The following is a 12,603-nucleotide window of genomic DNA, read 5'->3' on the forward strand; positions in this document are numbered from 1 at the left end:
GTTTGGTTATAGTTGCACTCATGCAATTGAAACTAATGAGGAAAAAAAGGAGTCAGAAAATAAGTCCTATTCCTGCGACAGATGATTTTTTTTCTCTCACTCTAAACAAGATTTCATTTTTCACAGTTTCGAAAAATATCCAGAACTCCATCTCTAGCTTTCTTATAAATTCATACATTATCTACTGACCCCAAAGCTTTGGACTGGGGTTAAAAGGAAGACTTTCTAGTTACAGCATTTTCTACAAGCATAGACTACCAGGTGCTCTGTAGAGTCTCTTGGCCATGTAAATGTCTCTCAGATTCACCCTTTCCTTTCTCTCTACACTGTTGTCTATTAAGCTAGGCTCTCATTATTTCATACCTGCATTCCTGTAATGGCCTTTTTGTTGTGTATTCCTTCTCCAATCTCTCCCCTCAGGAACAATATTGTTAAAATAATTTCTTTATGGAAGATCCCAGATAGGAGCATAAGAAAATTTACTTGTTCTGCCATCCATGCGCGTGCAAATTCATTTTCACCTCAAGCAGTCCGGGTCGCTCCTCTGTCTTCGCCATGAGTGTGCCGTTCCGGCCTACACTGCTCTCTCCCCACTGTGAGTGCCGCTTGATGCACTCAGCAAGTACACACAGAGCACCCACTGTGCACATGTGTGCGCACTTGCTTTCTTGTTCTGTTAGGTGTTCTCTAGTCTTTCTTAGACCTCTTCTGTCCCTTAGGTCGAACTCTCACTCAGTCAGAGGCTTTGCCCTTACTGCCGTCCGCTGTAATTTCTCTCTGCACTAGAATTCTCTTGTCCCTCTTGTACATTTGACTGAAGCTAATAATGGTTAATTACTTGTTTAATATCTTACTCTTTACAACTTAAAATGAAAACTACTTGGTGGTAAGGATTACACAGGGTGGGGCAAAAGTAGGGTTACCATTGTTCATAGGGAAAATAATAGAATAATAATAATAATAAATTATAATACAAGAATAAATTGTGTTTCATGTACTCGTAACCAGAAATCTACTTTTGCCCACCCTGTATTTATGATGAAAAATTTTAAGTATTTTGTTTATATATTATTTGTTATTTTTCATTTTACTAAATTCCCAGTGTTCAATGAAATCATGCTCATTGATTCATGAATATGAAGAGTATCAAATAATCCAGGAATATATTGGGCTTAGAATCACTCATTCACATTTTTGGAAGAAATATTAAATTTGTCTGGTCTATATATTAGGGTGATTGGTGAAAAAATTCACCAAAAGGAGAAAGTGCAGAGAGTAAAGTTTGTATTTTCCTTTCCAAGACAGGGAAAGATATGCACCAGCCCAGAGGGTTGAGGGCTTTGGGCGTTTATCGGGCAACGGGGTGGCTGCAGAGCAGGGAGTTTCCGTTGGGCTGCAGCAGCTGCAATCTTTGGAGGCAGGGCCTGATCCTGTCGCTATGGTCTGGTACATCCTGTTCCATAAGTTCCTGGAGCCCCTGCTCCTTCAGGGCGCTTCCAATAATTTTCTAGTCCTGAGGATAAAGGCTTATAAAACAATTAGGGTCAGCCATGCTTTATGGGGCCCATCCAGCTCTGGGAAAGAGGGCCTGAGGAAGTGGCTTTTGTCCTATTGCTATAGTCTCATCTGATGCTTGAATTCTTCAGGAATATCTTTGGAAGTAATCACACTCCTCATCATTTCAATCCACATAAACTCTACTGTCCAAAATGTCCATTAAGGTTCACACTGGCATTTTCCTCTGTCTTATTGATCCCTATCCTACTTCTCAGTCAGTACACAATGAAGGCAGGAATGGGTGTATCGTTAATTTGTCATCCTAAATCCTAATATAAATATAGAGAATTTACAAATATAGAGAACTTATATTAGTACCAAAAGTACTGAACACAATAGGATTTTAAAATCCTGTATTTTGTAAACCCTATAATTATGTTAGTTCTACATCTATACATTAGATCTAAGCATTTCCTGGTTCTTACCATCATAACTGTAATAAATTAAGGCCCCATTTAAAACACAAAAACTTTTGGTTTTTTTTTCTGGATTATGTTCTCATTTGTTTCATATGCACTTAGTGCTCAGCTCTTCTTTGACCATGACGTAAAACTATAGATATTATGTGTAAATGTAGTTTAATTTATTCAGATGAATAGTCATTATTTTGAATCCCCACAGTTTAGACATCAAAAGTGGAGCTTGAGAGCGTGGTCATACAGGCCAAACATGTCCTCCAAGTCAGAACCAAGAAAATAAATCAAATGCATTGACCAACACCCACCCCCCACAAAAATAATTGAGTGCTGCCCCTCCTCATCAGCTGTGTATAGTATTCACACCTGTTATAAGTTATATTAGGAATTTCTATTATATTTTAATTTTCTGCTATGTATTGGAAGTAGTTCTTATTGTTAGTAATAAGTATTTCCTTTCCTTTCTATTTCCTTTCTTTTTGAGTGCTCAAAAAATTGAGCACTCAGATTTTTTGCTCAACTTGTCAAGCATGTGGCTCTAAAGCTGGACGGTGGAAAGAACAGCATGTATTCAAAACATAACAAATATTAAAATTTTAGCAATAAAAACAAACAGTGGATGTGAAATACAGGATATAAAATGCTGTAAAAATGAAGAGAACACAGGTCTTAAACTCTTAAAATTTAATCAAATCCTTTTTCTGTTTGAAGCTTCAATAAAATATTTGGGATTAGTGGATGGATGCCAGCTGAAAGGTGGCATTGACACAAGGAAGGAGTGGTGGGAAGGAGAAAACGCAGTCTGCATAAAAGAAAAACCATTCCCTGGCAGCAAAGTTAGTCCGCGGGTGATCTCACTAAAGAACCAGCTCTGGATAATTCTTAGTTTCCATGGAGGATGGGCTATCTGTCCTTCTTTAAAGTCGCGCACATACATGCACCCACACAAACATAATCCCTGAGATTTTCTGCAATATTTAATTATAATTTTTAGTGAGTTTAGCCATTATTTTATTTGCCATACGTTCTGATACAAAAACGTGGTAATACCAGTGGACTTGAGCATCTTTAGTTATAATATCCTTATTGAGAAATATCTCCAGCAAAATTAATCCTAATGCAAAATTTGAATTATTAATCACAGAGCTCCAAAGATGAAAAGACCAAGACAGCAGTGATAACATATTTACCAAGTGAGTTTTACATGTGTTTATTTTTCTTTAAAATTTCATTCTAACTCCTTTATACTTGAAAGAAAGCTGCTTCCTTTTTATTAAAAGAAAAGCATGGCATGAATCATTCATTTAATATATCACCCTTCACAACGTGAAGTGCTGTACCACATGCAGCATATGCTTAGGAGAAACACAACATGATTTCTATCCCAGCCATTCACTGCCAGCGAATTATCCCTTTGCTGAAAGACAAACCAATGAAGGCACAAAAAGACTACAGTAAATGGATTTTTGTGAACTGGTGGTGAGGAAATGAAAACAGATTGGGACAAGTAAAATGAATTTGATAAGTGGTAGGTATATCTATTTGAAATGCTAGCAACTAAAATGCAAGCATTCTGTCTTTTGCTAGTGCCTAGCAAACTCTCCACTATGGTATATTCCTGCATGACAGCTTCAAATTTTGATAAAAATACAACATGTTATCTCTACAATCTCTTTTCAGTGATAAAAAACACATGAGCCATCCTGTTTCACTGATAATTTAAAAATAAAGAACTGAAAAAAAGTAATTTAACAAAGTATAGAATAGCTTTAAATAAACTCAAGCTGTGAACAAAAAACTTCTATAGTATAAGTGCCCAAATTTTACATTTGGACTCATTGTTTGCTCCCACATTTGACTTCACAAAATTAGACCTAAAATACCACTGATTAGAAATCCTACCATTATTTCATATCTAACAAAAATACTGCCAATTAAATTTGACCTAACATTTATATATTTTTCAAAAGAACCATTTTACTTTCAATTAGACATTAGACATAAGTATTTATATTGAGTGTGTGTATATATTTGTGTGTGTACATATATATAAAGATACATTGTGTGTGTGTGTATAAAACGTAAGCAAAATAAATTGGCTAAGGGAGTTAATTTATTCACATTTAGAAATTTTTTTTCCATTGAGAATACTGCTATTCACCTTTTTGCATACAATATAGTCTTTTGTCCCATCCAGAATATTTTTTGAAATATTTCAGAAGGAATTAGTGTCATCAAGGCAGGACTCTTAAGCCAGCTTTATGTCTGGAGCTGGACTACTTTTGATTCCACTTTCAGCAATAATGATAAACACCTCTGATTCACCAATCTCCAGCCATTCCCTACAAATATTTGGTTTCTAGGAAATAAAATCATGATTCACAATTGTCTCAGATTCTCTTCTAAGCCACTGACACTTGGTTTATAAGTTTTGATGTGGACATTTCTATTTTTGCTGAAGAGCAGGCGATGACAATCAATACTAAGAATGGTATATTGCATCTAGATGTTAGAAATGTCCCAATCATGAAAATATCTGTATTTAGAATTGGTTGGGTGTATGGTTATGTCCCAGATGAAAATGGTTGCAATTGTGGATGGTCAATGTGAGAGCCGTACAAAGTATTTATTTTTGGCCTGATTTTAATATTTTCAGAACAAAGTGGAAAAGACAAAAAATTTTGGCTAATTTCCCCAAGTTTCTTGACCTCAACTTCACGCAGTAGTTCACTCTTTTCCAAGTGATAAATCAAAATGTTGCATTGTACGTAAGTAACTGTGAGTTTGCCCAACTAGAAAACTATAGAACATTTAAATCTGTGGATGAAGGAAGTTGTTTTATCTAGTCTATTAATATACAAACTCATTGGACTATATACTTTAAAAAATTATTTATTTACTTTTAGAGGCAGGGGAAGGGAGGGAGAAAGAGAGGGGAGAATCATTCATGTGAGAGAAACATCAATTAGTTGTCTATCATTTGTGCCCTGACCAGGGACCGAACCCACAACCTTTTGCTTTGTGGGATGCCACCCAACCCACTGAGCCACACTGGTCAGGGCCTGGACTAGATTCTTATTCAAGAGAAATCTTACTTAAAGGCAAATATGTTAAAGGAATTTTTTTTAAGAGCTTGGTATATGTGTTGTAGTAGTGGGAAATCCCAAATCTAAGTGTTCATTAAAGCTCTTGCACAGTTCAAAGACCATTGCTTTGTTTCAATTCTTACTGGTCAGAAACTGAAGCTCCAAATGGTGAACACATGCAGAGGGCACTGATGTACAAACGCCAATGTGCAACTCCCCTCTTCAAACCCTGGGTGTAGTCTGCTCTCTCTGCACCAGGCTATCTGTTCAAGCTTGCTGAAGTTCTGTGTATATTTGGAACACAAGTGAAAGAATCTCACAACCTGCTTCTGAAAATCAAGTCCTTGAAATTCTTCCAGTGTAAATGCAAAATATATCCACCTTTTTATTGCTTGCGTGCTTGTTTTGGTGAGTCTCCATGGCTTTTAGTCTGCTACTCATAATCTATACCTGCTTTTCCTTGTCACTTCTTTCCATGGTGCGCTGGAGCAGAATGGTTGCAAGACAGAGAACAAGGCTGTCAAATTCGCTTATTTGTTTTTCAAATGTAATTTTTCTGAAGGTGTGTGATATTTGCATCCTCTCCTCCACTCACAGCTTATTATTCAGTAACTTTTTGTTGAGACACAGTGGGTGGTCTGTGTGTACATACATGTTCATATGTGTTCAGTTACAGAGTAGGTTCATAGGAAGGGGTATTGATGGTGAGGAGATTAAATAACAGTAATCTATTTCTTTCCCAAATCACCAATGAAAATTATATTAACAGGGTTATATTGATGATCCCCAATGCGATTGGTGAACTAAATGAGATAGCTCCACCCCACCCACATTTAATCAGTCTGGCAGAGACACAACAAACATCGACTTGTTTGAATATTGGCAGAAAAGAAATGAATTTTTATTTATTCAAGTAATTTCTAATTTAAAGTGGTTAAACATTAAGATTAAAAGACATTTTAACATTTTTTAAGTAAACCCAACTGAAAATAGTTGGATTAGTTGGATTTTGTGAAGTTTACCTTAGTACCAAAGGGATTCTTTTAAATATATAGTTAAGCAAAACAGAATTATGGTTGACGATAAGCTGGAGGCAAAGAATTAATGAAAAAAACTATTGCGTTGTGAGACCCAGAAAATTAGGAGCTATGAAATGGCTATTGCATTTAGCAGTGTTAAACCTATTTCAAGCTTGAGAATTTGGAGATTTCCAAAGCCTTACTATATCTAGCTTAATGGTAACTTTGGAAACAAAAGAGCAGGAAAAAGAAACTGCATATTTTTTAATTTAATGAAATAATGCCTATGAAAATATCTAATTAAGTTTTGTTAAATGTGTGTGATAGAGACTAATTTTGGTAATCATTATAGCCTGTTAAGCAGAAACACAAATGAACACAAACCTTAAATACACATGTTAGTGAATATGGATTGTGTATTGAGAAAATATGCCTAAAGAATTTAAAACTATCAGGTACACGTTAAACTTATTAACTCTCCATTTCCAGTCGTTTGTGCTTTTTTAATTGAATGTATTTAAATGTAGTTAACTGTATTGGGGTGACATCGGTTAATTGGATCACATAGGTTTCAGGTGCACAACTTCTATGATATAGGACCTGCAGAGCTCACTGCGGGCCCAGTCGCTTGTCTTAATATTATGAAGATCACCATCCCTTAATTTTCATTTCTGGGGAGAAATGCCTTTTCATAAAGGTACAGTTAATTCTGTTGGTATTTTAACATGTCCAGTGTTTTACTCTGTTGGAGTTTGACATTCACCAGATTTCCTCCAAGCTCCAACTACACAAAACCTGCAGAACTGCTAGTCCAGCTAGACGCGAGAGGTTTTCTCTTTCTAGAGCTATCATTTCAAGTAGCCCTGTCAGTTTAGGACCCGAAAAAGACTAGTGATAACACTTTCAAATATTTTTTTACAACTGCAGTACCTAAATATAACTTAATGGCTATATGTATGATTCAAGCATCAACTAGAACATTATTTATGCAGCTGTAAAAAAGTATTTGAAGATACTCTTCAAGATAGATTATGATGTGAAAAAAATCAAGATAACAAACAAAGTCTAAACAATCCTGTATGTGGTTTTTGCAAGTAAAATAGTTTATGTTGTGTTTGTCCCTACAGGCATAATATATTCTGAAAAGACTGTGGAAGAATTGGGCACTCTCTTCTCCTGTCCCAACCCCGAAGGGGGATGGGCACTAGGTGGCCGGAGTTGAGGGGACCTCTTACTATATACTCTTTTACAGCCTTTAATTATTTTAAGTATTTCAATACCAACATGTTATTAATGAGAAGAATTAAATGTTAAAATGGTCCATATTTAATGAGAAATTGACCTGATGCTTGATTATGATTAGTTTGCCTTCTCTCAGCATACATGTCCCACCTTACTTAGGAAACTCTGGCTTCCAAGACATCAGGAAACTTATTGTGTATTTAAAATGTTAAGTATAGTATAGGAAATTTAGAAGCCAAAGAACTTACATGTAAGACCCATAGACAAGCACTAAGGGGAGGAGGGGGAATGCGGATGGGAAGTGGGTGCAGGGTGGAGGGGAATAAAGGGGGGACAACTATAACAGCATAAGCAATAAAACATTTAAAAATAAAATAAAATAATAAAATGCAAAGTCTTAGTTGCATTAGGAATGATGGTATTTTCCCAACAGCTGAAAATGACAATGGAAGTGACATTGATTAAAGGTATTAATCTGAAAATGAAGTAAGGTGGTCTCAAAGTCACACAGAAAAAAAAAATCAGACCTATAACAAAATGGAGAAGGGCCAGGGGCAAAAATTAAGAGCATGAGTGTATCATCAAAGAATGGGAGAGCCAGGTATAGACTTGTAAAGGATGGAAAATAAGAATAGTAAAGGAAAATGTAGTTCAGGGTTCCATGTATCAAACATCTATTATACTATGGGTCAGACACTTTATATTATTGGATATGGCCCTCATAGCTATGCCCTTGAGGGTGTGCATCACGTTTCCTTTGTCATTGCAAGTATTTCAATGAAAAGTTGAAGACCACTTTTCTACATCATTATGCCCAGGTTTTTTAAAAAAATCAATCTTTCAATTTTAACCCCTCTGTTGCCATGAGCAAGAGATGACCAAGGCACTGATCTCCTGTTCGGTATTGAATTCAGGAGATCCATCTGGCATATTTAGCAGGGGGATAATAAGCATTTATTTAAGAAACAAATGGTGTCATACCTGGGTCCATCTTTTCCCAAACCTCCTTTTCTGATTTACTATCCTCAGAATCTTTTTTTTTTAAAAAAATACAATTCTAACAACAGTATTCCAATGCATAAATACCCTTTTACATGCACTTTATTTGTGCTAGGTACTTTTCTAGGTGATCTATTTGTCTCTATTACACTTAAATATCACATTAATTTTTGGATAGATATTATGGTTAAGGCCATTCATTTTAACAGATAAGCCTGCAAGATATTACTTTACCAAATTCATATGTCTAATGGCAAAGACAGGAATGGAACTAAATTTCTTTGACTAAATCTTGTCCATTTTCTCTCTGCTGTGCAAGTCTTTTTATTTTAAAGTTACTATTTAAAGTTAACACTATGTATTGTGGTAAAGCCACTCACTGTACTAGGCACTTCCATATGCAATATCTTTTAAATTTTATGACATGTTTTTATTCCAAAGTAGAAGATTCTGGCATTTACTTGGTTCAGTAATTTGCCTATATTTACATAGCTAATAAATTATCACAGGCATGTACATGTCTGACCCCAATATTTGTTATTTTAAAATTTTGCCATCTTAGTTAAAGCCTGTTCAGAGAATAAGTGGATAGATACATGAGTCAATATCAAAATATCTGTACAAAAATCTTGACCCCAAAGCACTATAATCACCTTATTGGAGAAGTCTGGAGATTTTCAACGGGAGGAATATTTTATAATTCCCATAGCTCTGCCAGACAGAGGGAACAAAAGAAATGCATAGGCAGACATATCCTTCTAGCATTTTAGACTCACAAATGTGTTTGTCAAGAAGGTCCCACAGTAGAAGAAAGGACATTATAACCAGGGTGAAGTTGCTTTACTTGGGGGAAGTAGTACCTTGGATAAACTTTCAATCAACCCTATTAATTTTTAGGCCACTGTGTTGTTGTTGTTGTTTTTTTCCTGTAACCCTTTAACTTAAAGAATGTAGAGATGGGGGCACAGAAAGATAGATTTTAATGGAACTTTGGGTTCATTTTAATTTTGTTCAACCCATTCCACCCAGTAAAATCTCTCTTCAGGCACAGAATCCGCTTTTGGCTGGAGATTCCTTTTTCTTAAAATAAAAAGAAAAGAATACAACAGTCTCCAAGAGTATTTAAATATATCCCATATGTGAAGGTCCAAAGTTACCCACAAAGCAAGGCCTAACAAAGTTGTATGCGTTCTTCAGTTATTCCAGAAAGCGAAATGTCCTTTTCTTTCTTTTCTATAATAAGAAAACCAGAAAATCTGCAAGAGGTTTTAAATATGCATTAAGCATATTATTTATATATTTTAAACTTCCTTAATTTTTTAGTTAGATCCCAATATTAAAGAACTTTAAGCAGGTGAACGCCTTCCAGAGGGTAAAGTACCCGCTGACAGGGATGTGTCACAATATTGTAGCTTTCATATGCAAATGGGAGCTGAGTTCTCATCAAGAATTCACAACCTGAAATGCACACTTAAAAGAAATTAAAATGTTTTAACAATAAAATATGAGAATATTAATCCCCAGTTCACTTTGATGTGACAGAATATAAATTCAGCAGCAATTTCCCTAATGGGGCTATTGCTTCCCCTTTTCCCAATAATGGATTTTAATGTCAAATACAAGATCAACATGTTGTCAGCCAGGACTTAAAGTTGCATGTTGCACTTCAGCATGTTTTGAACTAAAGTGTAAATCTTAGATTGGGCTGAATGATCATATTTTCAGATAGTCATGGACTGCAAGTTAGAAGCTTCACTTAAAAAAAAAGATTTATTTGAACTGTAGGGTAAGTAGACATTGATAAATAAAGTTACCTCCTTAAGGGAGAATAATTGCTAGGAACTTGAGTTTCCACATGAGGCACGGCTCAATTACTACATTTATTTATGTAATCAGGGAAAGTTTTTGATGTATTCCAGCTAGAGGCAGCATATATGCACCAACGTTGTACTTTACCATCTCTTTTTGGCAACAGTGAGATTTTAAATAAATGCTGATAAAGTTGATTACTTTGCATTCAAGCTTTCATCTAAGATTCTGTATTAGCTTCTAGTCCTTTCAATAATTCAGGAATTAGTATAGAGAGTCAAGGCTCTCATGTTCGAAACAGCAAATTTGGTATCATATAATTATTCAAAAGCTAACTTTCTCTTCAGAAATTTGGACATGTGTTTAGATGAGAGACATGTGGTACCCTAACTCCATCACTTACTAACTGTGTGACTGTGGGTAATTTACTTGCAATTTTTTTCAGTATGTCTGTGCCATCATCTAAAAATTGGGGATAGTAATAAGACTTACCTCATAAAATTTATTATGATTATTAAAAATGTTAATCTTAGAATTGTTTCTGACACATGGTAAGTGCTACTGTTGTGTATTGTCTTTTATTTACCAAATTGCATATTTAGAAAAGAGTAGATTTCTGAGATCTAAATTCTCTCTGAAAGGTAAAGACTTTAAGATTAAGGTAAAAAATTCACAAGTTAACTTTTGAAAAAAATTCAAGTCTACCATGTGTGTGATTGGTATTCATTCTGTTATCAACAATTGACATGTACTGAGCTATCAGTGAATAAACGTAGATCTCCAACTTATTAACAAATAACTGAAAAGCCAAAATATTAGGGTACCAACACATCATCAAATGATTTGTTAATATAAGGAAAGTTATAATAGTTTAGCTAGAATTCACACCAAACTTAATAATTAATCAACAAAAATAGAAGCTTCAAATTGTCAAAATAAATCTCCAGGATTTGAAATTCAGGTAACATCTTATTATTGCAAGTATACATAATTTTCATTCAAGCCCACTTTAAGTTCTGGTTTACATCTGATTCTTTAGGAGACTGACTATACTGAAAACAGGATAAGTTTCAAAATTTGTGCTAAACTTTTTTTTAACATACAGCATCTCAATTAATTATAACAAAAACCTTATAAAGCAAATATTATGTTTTTGTTATCCTATAGGTAGGGGAATGGAAGCTTAGCAAGATTAAGTACTTTCCAAATTTTAAGCAGTTTAGTAAATGGTAGAATTGAGTTATGCCTCAACTCCGTTCTCTTTCCAGACACCTCTTTGCTGTTAAGGAAGGATAGAAATACAAAGAAGTTGTTTTTCTAGTCCAGTCAGTTTCATGCAGGTTCTAGGAAGAGGTAGTGGTGTTTCTTAGAAAAGTAAAATGAATGAAACATTGTAATTTAAAAGTCAACTCTTTACTAAATGGCATTATTTGTCACTTTCACCCTGTATGTAGGTCTGCTCATCATTTGTATGGATGCTTAGTTATCTTTGTGTGTGCTGGTGGGAGAAATGGGTGTAAAAGCAGAACTGAGGGAAGATCTGCCTTGCTCTAGAAAACAACAGAAATTAGTCACTTCGCCTGATATAGCCCGCATTCTCTATGCAGAACACAATGGGGAAAATCAACTGCCTAGATCACAGCAAGGATTCAAAGTCGGGCTGAGGAAGAAACTTTTTTACGGGCAGAGTCACTCCCATAACATAGACCAAAACTAACAAGTATTTTCCATGTTGTTTTGAACGGGCAATACACTTGTTAACAGAAATAAATTGTTAGTAGCTTGGAAATGGGGTAGAAGTAAATCCTGGGGAATTACTGCTAGTGGATATTTGACAGAGTGTATATGGCGTGTGGGTTTGTTCATTTTTTTTTGTTCAATTTAAACTTAATAAAACACGGTCGGTTCAGGTACTAGTTGGAATTGAAAAGGTACTTGAGGACCTCACTATCATTATACTTTTATAAATGCTGGCTTAGAATTCTCCAAAAGTTTGTTAGTTTTATGCATAAAGAACTTTTCTCTAGTAACTATTATAGAGAGATGAACGAAACATATCTGCTTATTGCTATAAGATTCTGCTCCTCAGAATAATAAGCAAATACCCTTATAAATTGTTGCATTTATTTTTCTTCAGCTTTTTATTTATTTTGATTTTTTTCTATCCTCACAAATAGTTTCACCTGTGTATTTCATGTCTTAAAACTAAGTTTACTCAACTTGGGTCATCACTAAGATGGATGATATTTCTTTTATGTTATGTTCACCTAATCAATCCAACTCTCATTATGGACAGATGGCAAAAAAAAATGAAGAAACTCCATCTTTACTTTTCTCAAAGGAAATTTGTATATGGTAAATATTGACTTCTCTAATTTGACATGCTTTGCTATTACTTTTAAAAGTATTTGCAATGTAATTCTAAGTGCAAGTATAGCCAAAATGAAAACAAAGTCAGCGATTGTTTTGTTTTGA

This window comes from Desmodus rotundus, chromosome 1, assembly GCF_022682495.2.
Source record: "Desmodus rotundus isolate HL8 chromosome 1, HLdesRot8A.1, whole genome shotgun sequence".
NCBI lineage: Eukaryota > Metazoa > Chordata > Mammalia > Chiroptera > Phyllostomidae > Desmodus > Desmodus rotundus.